Source organism: Eschrichtius robustus, chromosome 9 (genome assembly GCF_028021215.1).
Source record: "Eschrichtius robustus isolate mEscRob2 chromosome 9, mEscRob2.pri, whole genome shotgun sequence".
Classification (NCBI taxonomy): Eukaryota; Metazoa; Chordata; class Mammalia; order Artiodactyla; family Eschrichtiidae; genus Eschrichtius; species Eschrichtius robustus.
This window is the reverse complement of record NC_090832.1, coordinates 60,903,731-60,931,371: the sequence shown is the minus strand read 5'-3', so window position 1 is coordinate 60,931,371 and position 27,641 is coordinate 60,903,731.

Below are 27,641 nucleotides of genomic sequence, written 5' to 3'. Positions count from 1 at the left end.
GATAATAACTAATAACATCTCATTTAATCTGTGCAAAAGAGTGAATGAAGATTAGAAGTTAGTTACATGTTGACTTGAATTTACATAAAGATGTGAACAACAGAGGTGGACCATTACCTGTGAATTGGTGTTGAGAGAAGGATGGGCATGTTAAAGGGAAAGGGCACCTGAGGTAACTGAAGTGAGAAAAAGGTAAGAAGCAGAGAGGAAGCCCAGGAGAGCTAAGATGAATTAGTTTTCAGCTTTAACCATAGTAGAAAGACCAAATTACCTGGTGTTTATAGTTGTACAAAGCATTTTATTATGTACCTTTTTCTCTCTTCTTTCATTTCATCCTTCCCATAAATTTTTAATTCACTTCCTGGGTAAGAATGAGGATAAAGCCAATGAACAAGAGAACATACCTAGTCATTATATTCAAAGGGGAATATTTTTTAAATGTCACACATACACATATTTATATTCTGCTGTTCTAGATTTATTCTAGACTAGCGTTCCAATGTTTAGGTCACAGGGTCATGTATTCAGCAATATAAGCTGATTTCAGCTAAAACTTTTTTTTTTTTCCTTGCAGCCTGCAACTTGTCCATTTTGAATAAATGTCACTTACTGTGTTTAAACTCCCTTTTGGTTCACTGTTATTCCCCCTTTTTTTTCTGGGCTCTGTATTTTGCTTAAGCTGTGTGATTAAATGAGAATTAGATGATAATTTGAAATGATAACAGTGTTATAACCTTGTCAAAATCAACTGGAATATGTTTAGCAATTATTTTAATAAGCAATGCCACGTAAGTAATTTCGTCATTTCTTATTGTTATTTTTATTCACCAAATGTATAAACAGTAACTGAATGCATCCTACTCCGTCGTAAAATTGAATTCCATTTTTCCCTCTTCCCTTGTGCATATGTCCCTATCATTCTACTTATTTTTCCTCTTTTTTTCATCTCTATATTTTCTCTCTCTGGATACTGTTGCCTCCTGTGGTTTCACTCCTATGCAGATAAATGCTTGCAAATCTAGCCCAGAGAATTCTGTCTCCAGTCTCACTTTTATTATTGAGGATTAGATTAATAGTCACATAAAGCTCAGATTTTCTCTAAGTCAGAAGTCACTAATTTACTTCTCAATCACTCCATGTCAGGTGTGACACCATAATTTTCCTACAATCTAATACACTTGAGTGGAAGGCTACTGAAAACTTACCTTTTAATTGGGAAATTTGCCAGCTTGTCACTTTATCTACTCAGTTTCTTTGCTAATGTCTCAGACTCAATATATCCAAAACACCTTCTCCATCTCCCCACAAACCAGTAACTCCTTCTACTTCAAGCCAAGGGTCTTCAGAGTCCCTATTTACTCTTCATTCTTCAGTCATTTGCCACATTCAATAGAATCTAGCTCTACAATATCTGTAATTTCTCTCCACTGTTTTTCTCACATTATTAATCTCCTGAATCGGGGCTTCTGACTTCTTGCCTCCACACCAAAGATTAGCTTCCTGAGAAGTCTCTTCACCTTCAATTTCTCATCCTTCACTCCTTTAAAGTACTTTTTCTATACCTCATATCTCTGTGCTTCCCAAAGGTTTCAAAGACTCCTTGTCCCTAACAAATTCAAGGTATCCTCTTAAGCATGCACTGATGGTCTTGTATGTCATGGCCAGTTTTATCTCCTGAAAATTCCTTGAACAGAGCCTATGTTTACACAAGCCTACCCACTTTTCACAAAATCACCTTCAACCAGTAAAATCCTTTTCAAATGGCATCTCCTCTTCTGATTCTCCCAGCCCAATGTCTTCTTTTCTTCTGTGAACTTTACCCCCTTGCATTTTATAACTGTTCAGTGATCCTCATCATACTTGGAGATTATCTTATCCTTTGTTTTTCCACTGTCTTTGCCGCCACTCAATTTTAAGCTCCTTCCTGGCCAGATCTGGTCTAATTATCTTTACATTTCCAAAATATATCATTGCAGTTCTTAAACCCAGTACTCAATAACAATTATTATTTTTGAAGGAAAGCAACTACTCAAAGTTTCTATCTCCTTGCTGTTTGTCTTAGCAGATGCTTCCCCAATACAATACAGAATTGTAATGAATTGAGTTCCAAGGTTCTCAGTCAGCTGAATTAAACTGTGGATTGCATAACCTTTTAAGGTGATGAAATGGAGAAATTTTTGTAATCCACCTTGATTACTGGGACGTGCATTCTGTGTGTTATTCTTCACATTCACATTTTGAGACCTGAGGTTGTCTTTGTGAGGATAGTGTAAAATGATAGTGCACATAAACTTCCCAATTTGCAGGTAAGTTTTCAATAGCTATGCCCTCTAATATAATGCTTAAATTATAAAGATCATCTCACATTTCTCATTGAGAGGAATTGGAAAAATTGTTAATGGCTTTGGACATTGAGAAAATCTGAGTTTTATATGACTGTTCTTTAATTGAGGGCAAAGGACACAAGGAGTAACTCTCCATGTGGAAGTGGTGCTCAAAAGTACCTTTAATTATCAGGCCGTGGTCTAATCTCCCAGACTGGCTGAAGTGGAGGGAGGAGCAAGGGTATTTACAGCACCGCAAAGGCCTTATTCACCCCACTGACTTGACGCTCAGCTAAACTTGGAAACGCAATTGGTTTATTTTGTATAAATAAGCAGGAATGCTGGAAGAAACTAAATATCTTCATAAAACAAAACATTATGATACCAGAAACCCTTAGGAATAGCACTAATGCTTTTAAATGAAGGTTTTATTTGTCTCCGAGCTGCAAAAAGGAGTCACTAATGAGATGTCATTTAAATTCTAACACCTGTTTAATGGCAGTTTTTCTCTATCCCCAAAGAGTAACTGTTTATGAATGTTTGCAGTTTTCCAAGTGTGTCTACAAGAATTGTTTTTTCATAAGCAATGTGATGCCTTTTTTCCTCATATGCTACAGTCGCGTTACAACATATGATAAAAATTGTTGGTTGTGGCATTTTTGTATTAGATAGGTTTCAAAGATAGTGTTATTTCATACACTGAAACTTAAAATTTTATAATTCACATAGTAAATAGTTTACCAAGAAACTTCATGTTTTACAGATTTATGAGTATATATTGGTATAAGAAAAAAATTCTAGTTGTACTTTTTAACTTAAATTTAAATAACACGTGAAAAGACATTGCCGAAAAATATGTTTGCTCCTATATTCCCTGTTATGAAAAGAAAATATATTTATAAATGAGCATACATACACATAGATAGCTAAGAGCTGCAAAAAAGAAATGCTTGTTGACTTTTTTCCTCAGACGATAAATAACTGAAAAAGTCAGAAATGAGACTGTAGCATTTCTTTTGTGATTTTATTCTTCTTGTGTAAACAATTTCTTATTCATGAAAGGAGTCCACAGCAACTACATTGCCATTTTTCTTTATGATTTCTCCATAAACTGATAGTGATGAGTAACAGATATTATATAGATGCATATATGAAAAAATTATTTACTATTGGAAATATTTTTCTTTAGGATCTGTCTCCCTTGGAATTTATAGCATTTTATATAGGCTACTTTTATGTTTAACATCCTTTAATAAAACTACTTGTACTTCAGTAAAATAAATTACATATAAGTTTATTTTAAATAAATTACCTCTATCTTGAGAAATTTAAATATAATTAATTTCTTTGGAGTAGCAGAGACGTTAGGCCATGGATTTTTACCAAAATGATTATATGAACTAAGAAAATGCTGGCTTCTAGGGAAGCTGTTAGGATCTCTTCTTTTAAAGAATATATATCTTTGAACTAATATGAGCTAGCATTTTGCTCTCTTAGCATGCTACATGTGTGACAAAGCAATCCTTGTTTGTGTCAGGAAAGCAGGAACTCCTCTTGACAAAAGGTGAGACCAGGGCCTGTGGACTAAAGCTTCCTAAGAACTCTTTGGGATTTAAGCTGAATGCACTAGGCTTACTGTAAAAGAGAATGGTTGAGCCATAAATGCTCAAAATGTGGACTTGAGTAATTCTATAAAACCTAAATGTTCTTCACATTAAAGGAGGACAGAAGAAAATTGTTGCAGATGTGATTGGATTTCCCATTATGTTGAGAACAGTTCTAAATTTCTTCCTCATGATCATTAGTCTTTAGATTTCTTAGTACCATATCATTTCTTTTTCTCCCCTCTCATGATTCCCCCTCCATGAGATTCTTGCCAGTTTAAGGTGCTCTTTTGAGTGAACAGAAGGACTGAATGTTTTTCAGTTTTTAAAATGCTTTCTCTCTCTCTCTCTACACACACACACACACACACACAAGACACTGAAGAACTGAAGAGTATCCATTTGCTCCTGGTTTATAAAATTTTTATTTTTTAGGAGGGACCTCAGTGCTTAATCAGTGTGTTCTCTAATTATCCACTGGATTTATTCACAATCAGTTGACTTACACCTTGCACTAAGCCAAGGGAAATAAGCATATTCTTTTCTCTGTGCAGTTCCTTCCTGACTTATGAAAGCCGAATATCCATTCTGTATGGAGAGATGAATCAGCAATCCATATAATATCTATTCATCATACATATTTCACAAGGAGGATATTGTGGTGACTGCAAAGTTCTTACAAAAATAATATGGAAATCCGGAACTTGATGTGGAGTGTCAGAGAGCCTCTTACTATTATTTACCTTATCAGCTTTTGCTTTCTGAAATCAATGGAAGGGCATCAAGTTCAGCTAATCCATATTTCTGAGTATGAAATTGAATTTATAGTCTGTAGTATGTTGACTACCGCTTGCATTTAAGGCATAATTGATTTTTATTGAAAAGCCAGCAGGCACATCAAAAATTTCCACAAACCACAAGGATGTTAAATTTTACCCTGTTTAGATAATAGTGTGGCTTTATTTATCCTTTAAAATGAAGCTTTTATATTTATATCAGCACATGCTATGGAAGTGTGACTGATACCTTATGAAACCATCAATCCATGGTTCTGTAGAACTGTACTGCACAGAAATAAGGAACTTTAGATTTCTAAGGTAAATGTCTATGGTTGGCTTGTTTTAAGGATAAATGGATAAATGGAATAATAAATCTCGCACCATATCATGTCATGTGGCAAAGTTTTGGGGTTTTTTTTCCATTTAAACAACTGCTTACACATTTCTTTTCCCTCAGATTCCTTCTGCATCTCATTTTTCCTTCTGTTTTATAAATTATATTTTTGTATCTGGATTAATTGTTTATGCATGTGACATGTAATTCCTAAGGACTAAATCTATTCTTTCTATTTTTTTATGTTGATAGTCAACCTTAGCATTCATGATACTCCATTAAGTGAATTTCACACAAATGTCCCCAATTGATGTGCTAAGTCCATTTATTTTTAACTAAAAGTTATGATTAGAAGACTCTTGTGTGCTCCTGCCACAGAATTCGTAAACTCAATGTCAATTGCATGGTGGATTTTAAAAAAAAATCAAGCTTTGCCTCACCTTAGCAAAAAAAAAAAAAACAAAACAAAATAAAAGCAAAAAGAAATGCAGGTACCATCATTTGTTTTAGCCCTCCTTCTTCTGTAATCCGATAGAAGTAGTTCTTACTGGGAAACAATATCACTGTGAAGAGAATTTGGGGAATTTGTAAGGGTGTATTAGGTTTTTACAAATATTAGGTGGAGTGGCACCGGGACCACCACTGACTTGGTGAACCAAGGAATGCTAGACATTTGAAACTTGCAGGAGGTTTCAGCACATTGAAATATTTTTCCATGCCTGAAGGACTTTTGATTATCTTATCAGATATTGATGTAGATGAAAAACCTATGTATTATTATCTACAATTAAAACCTTCTATTTTACATGTAATTTTAAAAGATTGTTCACATTTTCATGTACACTGAATTTTTCAAAATTCAAACTATTATGTAAATTTAGAGAAAATTGTTGTCTTGAACTTTACCAATTGCTGGTCACTGGCAGCAACTACCTTCATGGTGTTTGCTGCATCAATACAACAATCTCGTGTAGGTTTGCCTTGGTAGCTGATGTGTTTACAAATTTGCAAAGTTCTCTGCATAGGTATCAGACTTGACTTCTTTGTGTCTTCATTATATAGCAATGCTCAGGTATTTACATTTCAAAATACTTGCTATTTTATTATGAAGAACTTTCTTTTTATTTCTCTTTTATAGTTGGGGCATTGTACTGATTTTTTAAATGATGTGCTTAGAATGGTTATAAGATCTACAAATTTTATGTCACTATAGTAAATGGGTTATAAAATATTTGTTATAAAAAGGAGGCACTAAGTCTGATAAGGTTGAGAACAATTGCCTTTTGGCATCAAGGCGTGAATGCATTAGTTAGAAAATTTTTTCAATGATAAATCTAGAGATTATTTTAATAGAACACTTATTCCCAATGAGGAAAGTAGTATCTCAGGGATTTTAAATATGTGGTGATAAGCCCTTAGTGCCTGCCTTCTTATGTGTATGGATGAAGAGTGTTCAAAACAGTTTGTCATGTGCACAGAAATACAAAAGATGAAACCTAAAGAGATTATACATTAGTCTCTTAAGAGTAAAACTGACAGAGAGAAGCAGTATACCTTTCACAGAGGCAGATATTTTCAAAGCAATGTGTGACAGGTACAGGGACAAATCCCGTTAATAAGTAAGAGGATTTGTGCTTGGCTCTGTCACATGCAACTTTGAAAACCTACCCTCAAACTGTCTATAAATTTTCATGCCCATCTTTTTCACCTTGCTTTTTCCAGAACGTCTGATTTTTTTGTACACCATTTTCCCCTGCTTTATCTCGTGGCATCCTTTAATAATTTTTAGAGGTGGTATGTGTACTATGATTTTGTGCCTACTTTATTGTTAACAAAATAATATTTGCTGATTTTTCACTGTCCCTTTCACTGCTTTGTTATAGGACATTTTTATACCCCTTATGACTTCTAAATATAAAAAAATCTGCCTCATGGAAATTAAGGAGGAAAGTAGCATTTATCACATTGGTTAGTTTTCTCTTTTAATATGTAGTTTTTTTTTTGAAAAAAGAACATTAAAAATGTAATGCTATGATATGTGAATGATACATTATCTGGAAAGAAAAAGAGTTGTTCATTTCTTTTAGTTATGAATTTTTAAAAATCAATGATTAAACCTAGAGGTATTTAACTTTTTTGCAAAATAGAATCAAAACCAACTTCAATCCTAATGACTGATGGGCCACCTCTGCTTCTGAACCTTGACATTGGTGCCTCATCACGTGTGGATATGCTGATGGAAGTAGAGGAACAGAAGTGTTTGGTAGAGCATCTTTTGGTCTATAACTTGGTGCTAGTGATGCAGCACTCTTTTTCATTCTGTCAAAGATGATTTGCTTTCTGGCAGCTTATATTTGGTAACTTGCTGTTGAAATAAAATAATTCTATGGTACTTTTCTTCTGTGAAATATTTGATAATAAATAAAAATTTGGAGATTTTGCTGGTAGGAATCAAGTACTTCAAAGTTCAGTATTATTTTAAGATGATGAGTTTCTGAAAAACAGTTGTTCATGAAAGGTGTTTTAAAGTGGGCAGTTCCAAACACATCATTGCTCTATGGAATTTCTGTTTTTCTGCCTCAGGAATATCATCGATACCTAGAACCTATTGAACTGGAAGTGTCTTCTAGAGGATTAGCAATATACATATGACACCGCTTTCCTTGATCATCTTTAAGTACAGACCTAGGTCGTCCTTCCATAGCATCCAACAGCTGGATGAAAAGTAGAAAACTAAGCTAATCTGCCAGATGGTTTGTCTACATTAAATCCAGCATCTGGATATTTTTTAAACATTTAGATGATTGGCTGAGTTTTTCACATTACATCTGCATATTTTTGGCACTTCATTGCTGTGTGTCTGTGTGTGTGTGTGTGTGTGTGTGTGTGTACATGCGCAGGTGAGCATGTGTGCAGAGAAACATGCTACCACTCAGAACAAGCCAGAAAATAGAGCAATGGGTTTTGAATTTCACACATCCTTATTTATCATCTTGAACTATAATCAAAATATATTATGAGTGTATAGCAATTGTTCTATTGGTGGCATATTATGGTTCTATGAAAATTTGAAAGTATGGTATCTTACCAACATATACATTCCCATTGCTTTCTATAGGTTTTATTTGCAACAGACCAATCCTGAAAGATGTTAGGGTCTGGCCGTCACTCTGTCATTACATGTTGGTGTGACTGTGAACTATATGATTAACGCTACAAATATTTACTGTGAACCTGCTTCGGGAAACAGGATTCTGGGATGAACCAAATGCAGATCCTGCCCTTAAGGAAGATATCAAACAAACCCTTAAATACATGATGAAGACTAATAAATTGGAGTACACATTTGTTGTGCTTTAGGAACATAAGTGAACGTAAAATTCCAACTAAGAGGGTCCTAGAAGTCCTTATGGAGAAAACACCATAGAGAGGGCCTCAAAGGATGGGCAGGACTTGGTACGTGGAGATGAACAGAATCCCCAGAGGTGAGAAAGCACTGAATGTCTTTGGGAAGCAGCTCTACACTTTGGTCAGCATGTTAGGAGCATTTCTATGACACAAATTGCATGTTCAGTTCACTCAGATAATAGCAGGCTGTGCTAAGGAGTATGAATTTTAAGCTACGTCAATAAGGTAATTTTGAGATATTTGACCAAGACATAAAATGACGGATGCTGGGCAATGAGAAGTTACCTGGGCAGGAGTTAGAGGAAGATGGATTGGCATGGGGAAACTTAGCTTCAAGGAAGCTGACAAAGAAAGTAAAATATGTTATGTTTCATGAATTTGCAAGACATCCTTTCTATGTCTAAGTTTACTCATCAATAAGATCAATGGACTGGACTTGATTTATTTTATAGTCCTGCTCCAGCTTTTATTTTCTGAATCAATATTTTCTAAATTGTGTTCTATTGAATGCTATTTCTGCTAGATAATAACATGTGCTATGTTAATTAAAAGAAGAAGAGTTCTGTGATCAAACAATATTAGGAGACACTGAGTAAAACAGTAATAGTTTGTTTTTGAGAGGACTTCTCAGAGCCTTATTCTGATAAAGTTCATGAATGGTTTTTATACATTTCCAAGGTAGAAAGTATATGTGTACTGCTTTCCAAGATTATGTGACCATAGACCCTTCTAGCTTACATCTTTTGGTGTCAGGGTTTTATGAAATATATGTATTTTATTGCTTGTCCCACTATACATAATAGATTCTCTACTGAAATTGGAATAGGCCTTGGTTATCTGTTTTAGGTGATCCATGCAATGTAACTTCAGAAACTCAGGTGGTAATTGCAAGAATTTCAATGTAATCTTTTCCCCTGATACATTAAAAGCCACGTAGGAAAGACAAATAAGGTGTGCATTCAGCTCACGTGACATGCAGCTGATATTTGAAGGTGGAATCATTTCCTCAACTATCAAAGGAGAAGTTTGGTGCTTCTTATAGTGGACTATTGTGATACCCAAACTCTTGAGTAAAAGTATTCCTCCTTTGTTTGGAAAGAGAATTCTCTTTGACTTATCAGGCACTTTTTGGAGGGGGAAAGACATAGGGTAGTGAGAAAGGAGGGATCAACTGACTAGGCAGTAGACTGGTGCCATCAACCCCTGGCTATCAGTGGGGTGGTAGATGTCATGACCAGAAAGGCCACACATCTATCAAAGTAAGCTTGAAATTATCCCCTCAGAAGAGGAGAGTTTTATGGAGAGTCTTAAGTAAGATATGACACTTGTCAGAGAAAAATAAGAAAATTGTTCCAGATGGTTGAGATTGTGAGAAGGCGAAGAGTTCAGAGGAGGCAATGACTGGAGAGAAAAAGAAGAGGAGGAGTGTTGAAAGTCCTTGGGGGCTTGGACAGGTAGCTTCAGCTTCATCTGAATGACAATGAGATTCCAGTGAAGAAACCCAATAAAAAAGAAATTCTAAGTACTTTAGCATGCAAAACCAACCTTTTAGAGATATCACTCAGAATTGACTAGAAGGAGTTGTCAGGTAGGAGAACTTCATAATAAAATGACATCACATTTAAAAGGAGAAGAGATCCAAGTGCAATGTATGCTGTCATTGGTTGCTTTTCCCCCCTTTCCTGTCGCCTGTTTACACCTTGCTGCTCAGTGTACTAACAGTTGCCTCTACTGTCTGTTAGCAAGATGGTGACAGTGCAGTCAACACTGCCTGATAGTATTCGCTGTCCTAACCATCTTAGAGAAATGCTGAAATGAGGCATATGCTTTTTTTTATTAACGACTCTTCAGACTTGGAAGCATGACAAGTTACGTGTTTATTCATTTTAAAAAAATCAAAATATATCTCTTCAGATACTGAAAGTAAGTATTTAACTCTACCTAAACCTGAATTTCCTCAGATCTGCTACAACAAAACAAAACAAAAGGACTGATCTCTTTCTGTTCCTATAACATACTTGGAAGTGAAAAGTCAGGGATGTATGTTTCAGCTATAACATCAGCAGCCTATCCAAGCACTCTGGCACTACAGTTGCATGTGTAACCTGGGCCCAAGATGTTCTAGCCATGTGATCTTGGCCAAATTATTTATCCTTGGTCTTCATTGGTTTATTTATCTTTAAAAGTAATATTTTCACTAATAGAGTTGTTAGCATTGAAAAATAAAGTGTATGTAAAGACTTTGGTATAGTTCTGGGACCACGGTAAGGTTCAAATTCTGCTACTTTAGCTCCTGGATTTCTTTCATTCATTTAAACATTTATTAATCACTTTCTAAGTGCTGGGGATACAATAGTATGCAAAACAGACAAAGTTCCTGCCCTTATCAAAATTATATTCCAGTTAGGGAACATCTACGATAAAAAAGCAAGGAACATACGGTATATCAGCTATTGATAAATGCTGTGGCATTAGGAGTCAAATTACTGTTTTTTGTTTTTTTGTTTTTTCAATCATTGATAGTTTTCCTGGATAACCTAAAGCAGTGATTGATTTATCCACATGGCTATGGATGCATTTCCCTACTGAATGAATGTGAAGGCGGTTGGGTTACAGTCAGTATATAGCAGTATGATCATATAATTTATGGACCAAACCAGGACACTTTTAGGAGTGAAAGGGGAGCTGTGGGTATCACATAGGGACAATAGATGCAAATGGGGACTGTCTCAGGTAAACTAGGGAGATACAATTACCCCAGTAATTGGGGACTTGAGCAGAAGCATTTCTGGCAGGCAGTGCTGATGTCAGTGTAGTTTCATGTAGGTAGCATTAGGCAAAAATGATGTGGCCCAAGTAGTAAATGTCTGGACAAGGTAGGATTGATAGTGGCTTGAGGCTAAACAGGATTCATAAATAAAGTAGCCCAGAGTCAACTGAAAAGTTCTTATCTTGATGGAAGTAAGCTGCCGGGGGTGGCTGTTTCTATCCTGCGCTGCCCAGCTGCAAGGCGGGCAGATTCCAACCTTATGTGGGTCCTCCTGGCTCGGCAGCCTGGCCCCTGTTGGTCAGGTAGCTGTCCTTCATGGAGGAAGAGGAGGCCGCAGGGAGCCCAGGCTGGATGACGAGGAGAGTAATCTCGTGCCTATTTGAGGTTTAGTGATTGGCAGGGAGTGGTTTAGGCTCCTCGGAGACTGGGTGAGGGTTTAGTCCTTGGAGTCTCTGGACTGTCCTTGTTGAGGTCCTGTTTTCCCAAGCAGCCCGTCTCCCTTCTCTTGAGCTTTCCACCGCCTTGTTCAACTCCCCCTCTGCCTTGGATTAGGGGAAAGCCCCTGATAACGGAGTCCTCTGAATAGGGATAATGAAGAAAACCTCTACTTGAGTCTCACAGGAAAAAAAAAAAAGCTGAAAATTTCTGAGTGTGAGTGAAGTCATGACTGGCACTTGGGTCCTTTTCTCTTTCCCTTGAGTCAGGTGTTTGTTGTCAACTCTTACTAAAAGTAATCATAGTTCTGATGTGTATAGTATTTTAAGTGTCAAAATGCTTTACTGTTAAAAATCTACTTTCATTGATGACAATGGAATTGTCAGATGTGTTAAGTATCATCATTGTCTTTTCTGTGTTTACTGCTAACCCTATTTTATAGGCATTGGGTAGTACAAGAAGACTTATATAGGAAAGTTAAGAGGAGAGTCTGGACTAAAATTTTGGACTGTTCTGATCTCTAGAGGATATCTCTACATTCAGTAAACACACAACACGTTTGTGCTTAAACATACTCTAAAGAGACCGTGCTTGCTTAACAATTGTCATAGTATTAAGTTTGGATTTATCATTTGCAATCTGTTTTCTTCAGCAAAGGAATTAAGTCATTCCTTCTTTTCTTTATCTTCCATTTAGCCATCCAACCAACACATATAGCTCAAATGCCTTTTGAGGAATGGCACAGACTTATGTGCTAATCTAGATGCAACAGAAGTATAAGAAATGATCCTTAGCCTCTTCATCGAAATGATATAATTCAAATAGCTTCCACACAGAAGACACTTCTGACAATTACATGGTTTTTGTTTTTAGGTGGTAATAATAATCATTACACCAAGAACAGTAATATTTACACTGTTCTAAGCACTTTACATCTATCATCTATTTAAAGTTTGCAGTGCATCTATGAGTTAGGTATTACTGTTATCCCCACTATAGAGATGAGGGAGGTTAAGAAAATTTCCTGAATTTGTACTTGACTCTCGTCAGAGGTTACTCTCTTAACTATTTGCTGTCACTCACAGGTGCAAAATGAATTAATTCAGCATACCACGGAGAAGAGTGGTCACACTGTTTTCATATTAATCTCTGGTCCTGCAACTGACCAGCAACGTGGTTTGGACATGCCATTTGTACCACTCAGCTTCTGCATCCTTAACTGCAAACTAGGGACAATAGAGGCTACTTTGGGAAATTGCAAGGGCTAAATTCATCTCTCCTCTTGACTAATTAATTCATCTCATTTTTTTTGACCACCTACTATGTTCCAGGCACTGTTCTTGGTGTTAAGGAAAACATAGGTGAGCAAAAGAGGCATGGTTCTGGTCCTTGAGAAATGTGTAGCCAAGCAAGATAGAGAAACATGTAATGTAAGCAGGTAGAAAAACAGCAAATTACAGCATGTGCTATACAAGGAACAGAATAAGGAGATGAGAAATGAAAGGGTCACATTGACAGATTACCAGTTCCATGGGTTTAGTGGTTGCATCTGTCCAGTTCATCACCGTATCCTCAATGCCTGGAATATTATGAGCATTCAAGAAATATTAATTGAATGAATACATAAATGAAAGAAAAAAGAGTAGAAATGTCTTAAGGGACAGCTTGTTTAAAGAGGTGAGATGTAAGTTAAGATCTAAAATATGAGAAGAGTTCACCATGTCACATACAGGGAAAAAACACTTTCTAGGTAAAGAAAGTACATGAACAAAAATCCAGAAGTGGGCGGGGAAGTTTGTCATTCTCTACCTTGGCACTGGATGGAGGGAAAAATGCCCCCTGAGAATATGAAACCCTTGAATTCGGGTCCCAGTCCAAAATATCGGGCAGGAAATGTTGCTCTGGGGAGATGTTCCCTCAACTCAGACCACATAGAATAGACACAGATAGAGCCCTAGGAAGAAGAGGTTACTCATTAAAATTACACAATATGATATCCTATACTGAGTAAGAATTCACAGACATAACTAGCAGAAGGATGAGGGGCACAACAAATTCAGATAGTAGAATAGCACGATGAATAAAATAATAAGCATGTTTAAAATAATTAATGATACAGAGCAAGACCCAATACAGCTATATACAAATATGAAGCAAATATTTTAATATAGCTTTGAATATCTTTTACATCCTTTTTGTTAGTTACTATTAAAGATATATTAATACCACCATACACACAGCTGCTAATCAACAGGAGCAGTTCAGAACATAAAACTCTGACCTTATATATTAGACTTGACAGCAGTTGCCCATTTACACGTATTAGTTGCATTATTTCTTGCCCTGAAATTTCCAATTTTATATTGTTTTATTTAATGTGCATTTCAGTTCTTCACCATGTCACAGCATACACACAATGGTTTATATTTAGTATTCGCTAAAAATACAAAGGAAAACTAAAAGCAGAGGCCTATGATTGATTGTACGTTTAAATAAATGCACTGCAGATTGAGACAGATGCGCCAAGTGTGTGTGTGTTTCAATCACTGTATCGTCATACAATTGAATAAACACACATGTACAATACAATGCTTAATTGAGTGCAGCAAGTACATTTATTTTAGTGATTGCACCATTGCATATTCAAGCAAATGCACTGAGTTCACTTTGGTGGAGCTGAAGTTCTATACACATGTATAAGTTTTAAATCTTTCACTGACTTTGATAGATCACAAATACCCACATATTTTTAAATGATTGAAATGAAGTGTTTTATACCAGAAAATTTACTTTTGATGGATTCAGATAAATTTGAAAAGAAATCTGGTTATTAACTCCCTAAAGAAAAAAAACTGAAAAAGCTCTAAACGTTTTTTTCTTAAAATGTCACTCTGGTCTCAGTGAGGATGAAACAGGACATTTCCTCTGTGCCCGAGTAGCTTTTCTATGACTATCTTGTCTGGAAATTGCAGTTTCAACTCTTTAAGTGTCAAGCATTGGACTCATTTTGCTTTAGGATTGTTTGCACATCTTCGGTCAAATTCAGTATCACCTCGTGCATGCATGCACATCTGAGGACCAAATCTGGGCTATTAGGCCTAAAGACTCAAATGGGTCTTGCTAGCTTCTTTCATGCCTCCTTCATGCTCTATTTACATAAATGTTCTTTTTCAGAAGTGCTGCCATACACAGATTTCTATGTCATTTCCATTAGTAGCATCTTGAAAGGAAGAAAAAAGAAAACAAAAGCTAAATAGTAGTCCTTGCTTTACTGTGTCAGCTTTCTAACATCTGTTTCATTTTCCAGGTGTGATGGACAGGTGGTAATAAGTGTTCAGTACCAGGTCCCCAAAAAAGAGGTTTCTCAAGTACCAAGTTTTACAGTTTGATCGTCTTTTCTTGAATGCATTGGCTTTCATTTTAATTGTCTTCCTTTAATAGGTACTTTAAAAAAAAATAAGCTGTTAACTCTTCACATTGAGGATTTATTAGTTGGAGAAATTCTTCTGATAGATATTTCTCACAGAAATCTTACAATGTTAGTCTAGGGGAGCAAGTTCTGTAAATTTAATTCCAGGCAATGTTACTTGGGAAAAAGATACTTTGCCAGATATGTTTGGAAAAAATATACATGCTGACAATATTAGCTAACTTTGATTAAGTGCTTACTCTATGCTTTGCCTGCATTAATTGGTTTGAGGTCCTGTGTTTGACCCCATTTTCCAGGTGAGGAAACAGTTTACAATGTAAACTAACTTCCTCGTGCATTTCCCACATATAGATGCACAGAATCCATTAACTAAAAAGTCCTGTCATGATTAACCTGGTTAATTTTATTTAGCTCAATTTTTCCCAAACTTATTATATGATGGAACATTTGCATGTAAGATTTTTTAACATCACACAGGACATACTTTATGACACTTTAGGAAAACGAAAATAAAAGATTTACCACCTTTATAGGTTTTAATTTAAAAATGCCTATCCCTGCACAAACATAGAACAATATGATTTCTGGATAAACTTGCTGATCGGTTTGTTAAATGACAGATCATTTAGATGAGAAATCAGTCAAATGGGTTGCTTGAAGATGGCTATTTTTTTTAACATCTTTATTGGAGTATAATTGCTTTACAATGGTGTGTTAGTTTCTGCTTTATAACAAAGTGAATCAGCTATACATATACATATATCCCCAAATCTCCTCCCTCTTGCGTCTCCCTCCCACCCTCCCTATCCCAACCCTCTAGGTAGTCACAAAGCACTGAGCTGATCTCCCAGTGCTATATGGCTGCTTCCCACTAGCTATCTATTTTACATTTGGTAGTGTGTATATGTCCATGCCACTCTCTTCGCCCCAGCTTACCCTTCCCACTCCCCATGTCCTCAGGTCCATTCTCTACATATGTGTCTTTATTCCTGTCCTCCCCCTAGGTTCATCAGAACCATTTTTTTTTTTTTAAGATTCCATATATATGTGTTAGCATACAGTATTTCTTTTTCTCTTTCTGACTTACTTCACTCTGTGTGACAGACTCTAGGTCCATCCACCTCACTACAAATAACTCAACTTCATTTCTTTTTATGGCTGAGTAATATTCCATTGTATATATGTGCCACATCTTCTTTATCCATTCATCTGTCAATGGACACTTAGGTTGCTTCCATGTCCTGGCTATTGTAAATAGTGCTGCAATGAACATTGTGGTACATGTCTCTTTTTGAAATATGGTTTTCTCAGGGTATATGCCCAGTAGTGGGATTGCTGTGTCGTATGGTAGTTCTATTTTTAGTTTTTTAAGGAACCTCCATACTGTTCTCCGTAGTGGCTGTATCAATTTACATTCCCACCAACAGTGCAAGAGTGTTCCCTTTTCTCCACACTCTCCAGCATTTATTGTTTGTAGATTTTTTGATGATGGCCATTTTGACCGGTGTGAGGTGATACCTCATTGTAGTTTTGATTTGCATTTCTCTAATGTTTAATGATGTTGAGCATCCTTTCATGTGTTTGTTGGCAATCTGTATATCTTCTTTGGAGAAATGTCCATTTAGGTCTTCGGCCAATTTTTGGATTTTTTTTTTTTGTTTTTTTGATATTGAGCTGCTTGTAAATTTTGGAGATTAATCGTTTGTCATTTGCTTCATTTGCAAACATTTTCTCCCATTCTGAGGGTTGTCTTTTCATCTTGCTTATGGTTTCCTTTGCTGTGCAAAAGCTTTTAACTTTCATTAGGTCCCATCTGTTTATTTTTGTTTTTATTTCAATTTCTCTAGGAGCTGGCTCAAAAAGGATCTTGCTGTGATTGATGTCATAGAGTGTTCTGCCTATGTTTTCCTCTAAGAGTTTTATAGTGTCTGGCCTTACATTTAGGTCTTTAATCCATTTTGAGTTTCTTTTTTTATATGGTTTAAGGAGTGTTCTAATTTCATTCTTTTACAGGTAGCTGTCCAGTTTTCCCAGCACCACTTATTGAAGAGGCTGTCTTTCCTCCATTGTATATTCTTGCCATCTTTATCAAAATAAGGTGACCATATGTGCATGGGTTTATCTCTGGGCTTTCTATCCTATTCCATTGATCTATATTTCTGCTTTTGTGCCAGTACCATACTGTCTTGATTACTATAGCTTTGTAGTATAGTCTGAAGTTGGGGAGCCTGATTCCTCCAGCTCCGTTTTTCTTTCTCAAGATTGCTTTGGCTATTTGGGGTCTTTTGTGTTTCCATACAAATTGTGAAATTGTTTGTTCTACTCCTGTGAAAACTGCTATTGGTAGTTTCATAGGGATCTCATTGAATCTGTAGATTGCTTTGGGTAGTAGAGTCATCTTCACAATGTTGATTCTTCCAATCCAAGAACATGGTATATCTCTCCATCTGCTTGTATCATCTTTAATTTCTTTCATCAGTGTCTTATAGTTTTCTGCATACAGGTCTTTTGTCTCCTTAGGTAGGTTTATTCCTAGGTATTTTTTTCTTTTTGTTGCAATGGTAAATAGGAGTGCTTCCTTAATTTCTCTTTCAGATTTTTCATCATTGGTGTATAGGAATGCAAGAGATTTCTGTGCATTAATTTTGTATCCTGCTACTTTACCAAATTCATTGATTAGCTCTAGTAGTTTTCTGGTCGCATCGTTAGGATTTTCTATGTATAGTATCATGTCATCTGCAAACACTGACAGGTTTACTTCTTCTTTTCCGATTTGGATTCCTTTTATTTCTTTATCTTCTCTGATTGCTGTGGCTAAAACTTCCGAAGCTGTGTTGAATAATAGTGGTGAGAGTGGGCAACCTTGTCTTGTTCCTGATCTTAGTGGAAATGATTTCAGTTTTTCACCATTGAGGACGATGTTGGCTGTGGGTTTGTCATATATGGCCTTTATTATGTTGAGGTAGTTTCCCTCTATGCCTACTTTCTGGAGAGTTTTTATCATAAATGGGTGTTGAATTTTGTCAAAACTTTTTCTGCATCTATTGAGATGATCATATGGTTTTTCTCCATCGTTTGTCAATATGGTGTATCACATCGATTGATTTTCTTATATTGAAGAATCCTTACATTCCTGGGATAAACCCCACTTGATCATGGTGCATGACCCTTTTAATGTGCCATTGAATTTTGTTTGCGAGTATTTTGTTGAGGATTTTTGCATCTATGTTCTTCAGTGATATTGGCCTGTAGTTTTCTTTTTTTGTGACATCTTTGTCTGGTTTTGGTATCAGGGTGATGGTGGCCTCGTAGAATGAGTTTGCGAGTGTTCCTCCCTCTGCTATATTTTGGAAGAGTTTGAGAAGGATAGGTGTTAGCTCTTCTCTAAATGTTTGATAGAATTCGCCTATGAAGCCATCTGGTCCTGAGCGTTTGTTTGCTGGTAGATTTTTAATCACATTTCAGTTTCTGAGATTGTGATTTGCATGTTTATATTTTCTGTTTCTTCCTGGTTCAGTCTTGGCAGGTTGTGCTTTTCTACGAATTTGTCCATTTCTTCCAGGTTGTCCATTTTATTGTCATATAGTTGCTTGTAGTAATCTCTCATGTTTCTTTGTATTTCTGAAGTGTCAGTTGTTATTTCTTGCTTTTTCATTTCTAATTCTATTGATTTGAGTCTTCTCCCTTTTTTTCTTGATGAGTCTGGCTAATGGTTTATCAATTTTGTTTATCTTCTCAAAGAACCAGATTTAAGTTTTATTGATCTGTGCTATCGTTTCCTTCATTTCTTTTTCCTTTATTTCTGATCTGATCTTTATGATCTCTTTCCTTCTGCTAACTTTGGGGTCTTTTTGTTCTTCTTTCTCTAATTGCTTTAGGTGTAAGATTAGGTTGTTTATTTGAGATGTTTCTTGTTTCTTGAGGTAGGATTGTATTGCTATAAACTTCCCTCTTAGAACTGCTTTTGCTGTATCCCATAGGTTTTGGGTCATCGTGTTTTCATTGTCATTTGTTTCTAGGTATTTTTTTCTCCAGTGATCTCTTGGTTATTTAGTAGTGTATTGCTTGGCCTCCATATGTTTGTATTTTTTCAGATTTTTTTCCTGTAATTGATATCTAATCTCATAGCGTGTGGTTGGAAAAGATACTTGATACGATTTCAATTTTCTTAAATTTACCAAGGCTTGATTTGTGACCCAAGATATAATCTATCCTAGAGAATGTTCCATGAGCACTGGAGAAGAAAGTGTATTCTCGTGTTTTTGGATGGAATGTCCTATAAATATCAATTAAGTCCATCTTGTCTAATGTATCATTTAAAGCTTGTGTTTCCTTATTTATCTTCATTTTGGATGATCTGTCCATTGGTGAAAGTGGGGTGTTAAAGTCCCCTACTATGACTGTGTTACTGTCAATTTCCCCTTTTATTGCTGTTAGAATTTGTCTTATGTATTGAGGTGCGCCTATGTTGGGTGCATAAATATATGCAATAGTTATATCTTCTTCTTGGATTGATCCCTTGATCATTATGTAATGTCCTTCTTTGTGTCTTGTAATAGTCTTTATTTTAAAGTCTATTTTGTCTGATATGAGAATTGCTACTCCAGCTTTCTTTCGATTTCCATTTGAGTGGAATATCTTTTCCCATCCCCTCATTTTCAGTCTGTATGTGTGCCTAGGTCTGAAGTGGGTCTCTTGTAGACAGCATATATACAGGTCCTGTTTTTGTTTCCATTCAGCTAGTCTATGTCTTTTGGTTGGAACATTTAATCCATTTTACATTTAAGGTAGTTATTGATATGTATGTTCCTTTTACCATTTTTTTAATTGATCTGGGTTTGTTATTGTAGGTCTTTTCCTTCCATAGGTCTTTTCCTTTTCCTGCCTGAAGAAGTTCCTTTAGCATTTGTAAAGCTGGTTTGGTGGTGCTGAATTCTCTTAGCTTTTGCTTGTCTGTAAAGGATTTAATTTCTCCATTGAATCTGAATGAGATCCTTGTTGGGTAGAGTAATCTTGGTTGTAGGTTTTTCCCTTTCATCACTTTAAATATGTCCTGCCACTCCCTTCTGGCTTGCAGAGTTTCTGCTGAAAGACCAGCTGTTAACCTTGAGGGGATTTCCTTGTATGTTATTTGTTGCTTTTCCCTTGTTGCTCTTAATATTTCTTCTTTGTATTTAATTTTTGATAGTTTGATTATTATGTGTCTTGGCATGTTTTTCTTGGATTTATCCTGTATGGGACTCTCTGTGTTTCCTGTACTTGATTAACTACTTCCTTTTCCATATTGGGGAAGTTTTCAACTATAATCTCTTCAAATATTTTCTCAGTCCCTTTCTTTTTCTCTTCTTCTTCTGGAACCCCTATAATTAGAATGTTGGTGCGTTTAGTGTTGTCCCAGAGGTTTGCGAGACTGTCCTCAATTCTTTCCATTCTTTTTTCTCTATTCTGCTCTGTGGAAGTTATTTCCACTTTTTTATTTTCCAGGTCACTTATCCGTTCTTCTGCTTCATTTATTCTGCTATTGATTCCTTCTAGAGAATTTTTAATTTCATTTATTGTTGCTCAATATATTCATCATTGTTTGCTCTTTAGTTCTTCTAGGTCCTTGTTAAATATTTCTTGCATTTTCTCCATTCTATTTCCAAGATTTTGAATCATCTTTACTCTCATTACTCTGAATTCTTTTTCAGGTAGACTGCCTACTTCCTCTTCATTTGTTTGGTCTGTTAGATTTTTAACCTTGCTCCTTCATCTGCTGTGTGTTTCTTTGTCTTCTCATTTTGCTTAACTTACTGTGTTTGGGGTCTCCTTTTCAGAGGCTGCAGGTTTGTAGCTCCCGTTGTTCTTGGTTTCTGCCTCCAGTGGCTAAGGTTGGTTCAATGGGTTGTGTAGGCTTCCTGGTGGAGGGGAGTGGTGCCTGTGTTCTGGTGGTTGAGGCTTGATCTTGTCTTCCTCGTGGGCAGGACCACATCTGGTGGTGTGTATTGGGTGTCTGTGACCTTATTATGATTTTAGGCAGCCTTTCTGCTAATGGGTGGGGTTGTGTTCCTGTCTTGCTAGTTGTTTGGTATAGGTTGTCCAACACTGTAGCTTGCTGGTCGTTGAGTGGAGCTGGGTCTTAGCATTGAGATGGAGTTCTCTGGGAGAGCTTTTGCCATTTGATATTATGTGCAGTTGGGAGGTCTCTGGTGGACCAATGTACTGAACTTGGCTCTCCCACCTCAAAGGCACAAGCCTGACACCTGGCTGGAGCACCAAGACCCTGTCAGCCACACAGCTCAGAAGAAAAGGGAGGAAAAATAAGAAAGAAAGAAAAAAATAATTAAGTAAAATAAAGTTATTTAAAAATATATTATTAAAAATTAAAAAATTAAAAATTCATTTAAAAAGAAAGAAAGAAGAGAGCAACCAAACCAATAAACAAATCCACCAATGATAACAAACGCTAAAAACTATACTAAAAAAAAACAAACATGAAACAGACAAACAGAACCCTAGGAGAAATGGTAAAAGCGAAGCTATACAGACAAAATCACACAAAGAAGCATACACGTACACACTCACAAAAAGAGAAAAAGAGAAAAATAAATATATTTTTTAAAAAAGGAAGAGAGCAACCAAATCAGTAAACAAATCTACCAATGATAATAAATTCTAAATACTAAACTAAGATAAACATAAAAGCAGAAACAAATTAGAAGCAGAAAGCAAACCCCAAGTCTACAGTTGCTCCCAAAGTCCACTGCATCAATTTGGGATGATTCGTTGTCTATTCAGGTATTCCACAGATGCAGGGTACATCAATTTGATTGTGGAGATTTAATCCGCTGCTCCTGAGGCTACTGGGAGAGATTTCCCTTTCTCTTCTTTGTTTGCACAGCTCCTGCAGTTCAGCTTTGGATTTGGCCTCGCCTCTGCGTGTAGGTCACCTCAGGGCATCTGTTCTTCGCTCAGACAGGACAGGGTTAAAGGAGCAGCTGATTAGGGGGATCTGGCTCACTCAGGCTGGGAGGAGGGAGGGGTAAGGAGTGCGGGGTGAGCCTGCAGCAGCAGAGGCCAGTGTGACGTTGCAATAGCCTGAGGAGCGCCGTGTGTTCTCCCGGGGAAACTGTCCCTGGATCACGGCACCCTGGCAGTGGCGGGCTGCACAGGCTCCCGGGAGGGGAGGTGTGGATAGTGACCTGTGCTTGCACACAGGCTTCTTGGTGGTTGCAGCAGCAGCCTTAGCGCTTCATGCCCGTCTGTTGTGTCCGTGCTGATAGTCGCGGCTCATGCCCATCTCTGGAGCTTGTTTAGGCGGTGCTCTTAATCCCCTCTCCTTGTGCACTGCGAAACAATGGTCTCTTGCCTCTTAGGCAGGTCCATACTTTTTCCTGGACTCCCTCCTGGCTAGCTGTGGTGCGCTAACCCCTTCAGGCTGTTTTCATGCAGCCAACCCCAGTCCTCTCCCTGGGATCTGACCTCCGAAGCCCGAGCCTCAGCTCCCAGCCCCCGCCCGTCCCAGCGGGTGAGCAGACAAGCCTCTTGGGCTGGTGAGTGCTGGTCGGCACCAATCATCTGTGCGAGAATCTCTCTGCTTTGCCCTCCGCACCCCTGTTGCTGCGCTCTCCTACACGGGTCCGAAGCTTCCCCCCACCACCACCCGCTGTCTCTGCCAGTGAAGGGACTTCATAGTATGTGGAAACTTCTCCTCCTTCACAGCTCCCTCCCAGAGGTGCATGTCCCGTCCCTATTCTTTTGTCCTCTGTTTTGTCTTTTTTCTTGTGCCCTACCCAGGTACGTAGGGAATTTCTTGCCATTTGGGAAGTCTGAGGTCTTCTGCCAGCATTCAGTAGGTGTTCTGTAGGAATTGTTCCACATGTAGATGTATTTCTGATGTATTTGTGGGAGGAAGGTGATCGCCACATCTTACTCCTCTGCCATCTTGAAGGTCTCTCCTGATGGCTATTTTTTAAATGGTTATCTGCATCTTTTCCTTAGCACAGGGGGTCATTGCTGGATTATTCCAACCTAACCCACTGAAAAGTGAAGAATTAAGTCAACCAACCAGTCATGATGCCTTATGTCTGATTTTTCTCTCCACTAAATTGACTTAATGGAGTAGTTTACCCTCAAAACATTTTAATGGTATTTCTCTTGCCTATGCTTTTTTTTATTTTTGTAGGTTTGCATTAGAAGGAAGTTTGTGTTGCTTATTACACACATATAATTTTGTCCAAAGTAGATATGTCCAAAGAACAGACCATTTAACCACTGGATAAGGTTTCAGGGCAAGGAGAGAAATCACTGTGCTTGTTTTTAAATAAGTAGTGAGAAAAAAATTAAGCTCCTTTTATTTGTACCTTCTCTGAAGCAGTATCTTCTCTTTCTTGTTCACACAACAGATAATGTATATGGTAATAAAACATACGTAGTTTTTTTACCCATTTTATATCAGTTAGATCAAAGCAATACAGAAGATCATAGCCCGTTAATAAGCAACACTTAAAGATATAAAACTATGTACATATTTCTCCTTTGCTCTGATAGAAAGCATATCTGAGATCATCCAAAGAAATACGAATAAATGATATCACAAACTTTGAGAGAGAAATAAATTAGGTTTCAGCTTGATCGTCCTGAGATGTTTTTATTGCCATTTTATCCATCCTCTGCTTAGCTTTTGCTTAAGATGTTGGTGAGATGATGAAAGCTGAAAAGTAAATAGGTGCTTCAATAAATGCAAACAAATGAGTGCTTTCCTAGCAAAGAATTACGGAAAATCAGCCTTTCCTCTGAAGCTAATCCCTCGACAGCTAAGACTGCAAATTTCCCCCCTCAACATGCACACAGATGGGTTGCCACTGAGGATGACAGATGAGTTGTGTTTGGCGGGATTAATGTGCATTATCATGTTAATGGATGCTTAGGTGAGGTCTGCGCAAGTCTCAGGCCTGGACAGAATTACTGGGGTTTACAGAACTGTGTGTGCTCATGCTCCTCTTCTCTTTCTTCTTCTTACTAATAATTAGCTTGTAATGTTTAACATGTTTAGCCCACCAAACGATCCACAGACTACTGCCTCCCTAAGTACTTGGGGCATTTATAGATCCGGCATCATGCGCTCTGTCCTTTGACATGCAAAATGCAGGCAGTCCTGCCTGATTTGTCCTTCCATTGCCTTTGTGCATTCAGCTCTCTCATAATCCAGAGTCTATTTTGTTGCAATCGCTTTTGAAATCTGACATATTGATCAAGAGTTTAGCCTTAGTAACTACTGCACATATATCAATGGTTGTTGAGCGTGTCAGGTCACATTTGATGGCAAGATGATCCTGTGCCCAACTAGAAGAGCTCCAGCAGCTCACATGAGTTGATTCTGTTAACCTCATCTGGCCAGAAAGGTATGTTTGGGAATCATCGCTAACACAAGAGAATTTCATAGCATTAGTTCAGGATCTCTGTGTAAGTTGGAGGCAATGGAGATACCACCAAAGAGATAAAAATAAGAGCCTTGTCAATATTCTATAATGGCTTGCATTTTTAAATTAAGGCAAGCATCAATAAGTACAATATTAATGTCAGACTCTTATGTCCTTTTGAAATTGTCTAAAAATGGGGGGTGGGGGGCGGGTTCCTGTTTAGTTTCATTCAGCCAACTCCTTTTCTATGAATAATTATATCAATATCACCAAATAAATGTAAGCAAATATTTACAGGTCTCTGCTTTAAAAAATACTATTGCAGAAGATAATTTCTGTGTCGCAAAGATGTCCCTCATAACCTAAAGAAGTAGTTCCTTGACACTCACCCCAAGTCTTTTTTAAAGACAGAATTTCCACATCATTCAATTGATAAAGGTATGGTGAAGGGGAAAATGGTGAAGGGGAAAATATTTCACAAGTTATTGATTTTGTGTATTAATTAAAACAAATGTCTCACCAATAGGATGACACTTATCAGTAGATGGACCACCTGCCCCTGATTACTAGAGAGAATCTAGGTTTGCTCCTGTTGTTAGAAAGTGGTTGTCAACAGTGCCCCCTTTTATTCCCAAAGGTTCCTATTTGTCTGATAAACCTATAAAGCAAAGTAATGGATTTCTAAATGAGAAATTTGTGTCCCATATTCAGAGTCTTCTAGATAGGGGGAAATATAACTTGGCAATAAGTGCCCACTGCTGGAAAGCATATCAGAACCACTGGGTCTGCAGAGGGGGACACTGAGGAACAAGATTTCCTTTCAAGGGGAATTTAAGGCTAGAAACCAAATACCAAGGTAACTCTTTTGTGTCTTTTTCAGTAAATTTTTAAACTTTTCATTCCAGAAATAATCAAGAATACTAGGTCCACATGCATGATTTCTTTTTTTGATCCAATAACTTTTTAAAATTTCTAATAGCTTGTTCTAAATAAGATCAAAATATCAAATTAATTCAGTACAAAATCCTTAGTTCTTTGAACTGATGGAATTTTGATCACATGTATTAGTCACATTAACTAATCAATTAATTCTCACATCAACCTTATGGCTAGGAGGAATGACCATTTATACATGAGGAAACAGAGATCAGAGAAGTCAAGTTACTTAAGAGGAGACACAGCTAGGAAGTGGGGATATGCTAAATATACGAATATTACTGATTCCAAAACACTCAGTCTTAAGCTTTCTGTTGTATTAACTTATGTAAACACAATCTATGTACAAACTTCCTTAAAGTCTAAAACATGTTGCTTATTTTGATACTATTCTAGAAATATGTTTGGTGTGAAAATATGTTCACATGACAGAAAATTACCAAACTATTCCATCAGTAACTTTCTTTTATTTTATTTTTCTATTTTCCTTTTATTTTCCCATTTTACGTTTTCGCATCCATTCTTATGTATAGCTAAATTTCAGTAAGTAACGGAACGATAAGTAATGTTCATGCAGGATGACCAATTAGCACACTTCACATACAACTCAGCAATTCAGACACCAGAAAGCCAGACTGGGAAGGATTCTTTATTAGAAAATAAAAAACAATTTAATGGATCAACATGTAAATCCTTAATCCTATGTGCTGAAATACAGGCATCGTGCTTTTGAGAACCAACTTTAGGTTATACATCAAAAATAATTTTTGGTAATTACCCCAAGGCCTGAAGTTACTCAACAAAAAGCAAAGCTACCGAAAAATGCAAACAGAATAAAAAGCATTTCTCTTAATTAATTAAGGCATCATTAATAGTCATTAACTTCTTACCATAGTCTCTCCATTTAAACCCATGATATTAATAATAACTTCTGTCCCACATCATAAGTTTGTTATGAGAACAAATGTGATATTATAGGCAAAAGAGCATTTTATTTCAAGGCAGTCCTTAAGGATTCAAGTAGAGGCCTCACCATTGCATGAATTTTTATCAAAATTCCATGGAAAAGAATTTCCCTGGTCTACCTATACCTCTTCAGTACCATTCCAAGTAGGTAGGGTCAAACCACGGTTTTAATATTGGTATTTTCATATTATTTTTAGTAAATATTAGTCCTGAGAATCTTTCCTATCTCAAAAATATATACATAATTTTTATGACCTAAGGGCAAAATGATTTGTGATAATGGCTGAATATGAGTGTAAATTCCATAGAAACTGAAAAGTAGAAGAATATCTTTCTCATTTCAATATTTGCACTTTCAAAAAGATTCCTCAACCTCAGATAATAACCTTTGTGGTAGGTTTTCTAAAAGGAAATATACATGTGCTGCTAAACAAAAGTTTTATTTTCCAAAAGATATCATTCAGGTTTACTCCAAGTTACATAATAGTCCTTGCTGAGCTTCGCTTTACCCCCTCACACGTAGAGATCTAAAGACATGAAAAGGGAGGAGGAGGAAGTCTGCAATTTTTAAAAAAATCTTATCCCATTTTTGTGAACCAATGTTATCACTGTTGCTCTTAGACCCCATGAAGGTGTGCAGCTTCCAGGAGATCTTCCTCAGATGAGCTGAAACAGAAGGCAGCTGAGGACAGACTGCTCTGCCCTGGCCCTGCTCTCGGTCACAGCCACCCTTCAGGGGGTCAGTGAGTCCTATGTCCCGAAGAACCACCCCCCAGGTTAGGTGGGTGAAAGTCCTTGGGAATAAATCTTGAGCAGCTAGGATCCCCAGTCCACATGTATAATTTTCCACTTTCATCATCAGAAGCCTGTCAATGCCTATTACCAAGGAGTTAGAAGGAAAAAAAGGCTTACGTGGCAAAACTACTATACACGAAAATGTGTAAAACGAAAATTATTTGAAGTGATGCACCCATTATGCATTCTGGAGTCAGACATTATGCAAAAAGATACTCTTCCCGTGGCCCCTGTCCCTTCACAGGGGTCTGAAAGTGGCCTTTCTGATGACAGCCTCCCTCCTATCTATTTACCTAACGTGTTGCCTATAATCAATATTTACCATAACAGCATGGCTGGCATTGCAGGGGTTAACTCACTTCTTCCCAGCCTTTCTCAGCGCTTTCCTCTTTGGAGTGGTGGGTTATTTCTGTGATTTGAAGAATCTTTGCTTCTGCTCTGGACCGATAGAAGCTGTGA